We start from the raw sequence: 1,415 nt of genomic DNA, 5'->3' as shown, positions 1-1,415 counted from the left end.
GTTTTTATATAATAGCTTATGAGTTAATACCAACCCTTTACCTATCTCTTCCATAGTGTATTATTCAAAAAATCTATGACTTAGTCCCTTTCTCTGAATTTATTTGAGTCATCTCTCTTTTTTTCTTGGTGAGTGCAGCTAAAGATTTGTCCATTTTATTTACCTTTTAAAGAACCAGCTCCTGTTTCATTGATCTTTTCTATTGTCTTTTAAGTCTCTATTTCATTTACTTCTGCTGTACTCTTCGTTATTTCCTTCCTCTACTAACTCTGCTGAGCTCCTTCTTTTGAATAAGAAAAAATCTTTTGGACAAGGAAGTGAGAATGGGGACTAGGAGGGGCCTAAAATTCTAAGCAGGGAGCCTCAAACAAACCTGTTGTAAAAGTGCATACCCACTGGGCACTAGTAAGCGGTTAGTTTTTTGGAATAAGTAATCTGTCCTTTGTGACCATCTCTGTGTTCTTTGTCATGTACTTTGCTTAACTTTGTTTTCTATTCTCCCTCACATTCTAAAGGGATAAAATTGTTTTGGAAAATAGTAGCCTTTTTAGGTTGTGCTAACTTAGCAAACTAGAAGAAGAAAAGACATAAAGACAGAAGATAAAATACTTATTCACTTCCCTTCCTTCTTCTGAGATCCATAACAGGGTCAAATTAGAGGCTCAGAAAAACTTTGAAGAAAAACCCCCAATGCCACAATCCCGTGTTCCTCAGAAATGTATTATATGCTCATCTCATTTGTTTCCTTTAGGCACAACTTCTTAAAAGGTGCCAACTTTCTTTCTCTATAACTACAGGTCTAATTATTGAGCAAACACTTTATGTTTTCTACCAGTGAGGTTTGATATCTTCTCTTCTCCTTACCTCATCTCTACAAACTTGATTGGTTTCTCAGTTACAATAAAACAACATAACAAAATAATCTCACCTCAATCAACTTCTGCAGTTGTGTTCTGATTCTCCAAGAATGCGACCTTAATGAATTGGAGTGGGTCGCAAAAACCAAGATGTCATAATAGGCAAAGGATTAATCTGTGTATCACCAGCATATTAAGGAACACCGTAAAGATGTTCAATCAAATTGTGACATGCAATAGCTGTACTTTCCTAGATATTGTTGAAAGAATTCTTAAGAACACTCTGAATAAACATCTTGGTCTATTTAGAAAAGGGCTTTGTAAAGGTCTGTGTAAAGAGGAGGACAGAATGTATGCTTATTGCTAAAAAAATGACAGCATCACATTTTTCCAGAGGGCGACCAATTCTTTTAAATTTTTATTCAGCCTTGAGTAAATTATAGGCATTAAATTATATAATTTCTGATAAAATAAAATATAATTATGGTATTTCACTCTGTTACTCTTCCAATCTGTTCTCCAAAGACAAAATTATCATTTTAAAAGGCAAATAATTGC

Source organism: Pteropus vampyrus, unplaced genomic scaffold (genome assembly GCF_000151845.1).
Source record: "Pteropus vampyrus isolate Shadow unplaced genomic scaffold, Pvam_2.0 Scaffold3, whole genome shotgun sequence".
Lineage (NCBI taxonomy): Eukaryota > Metazoa > Chordata > Mammalia > Chiroptera > Pteropodidae > Pteropus > Pteropus vampyrus.
Note: the sequence above shows the minus strand (reverse complement) of the source record.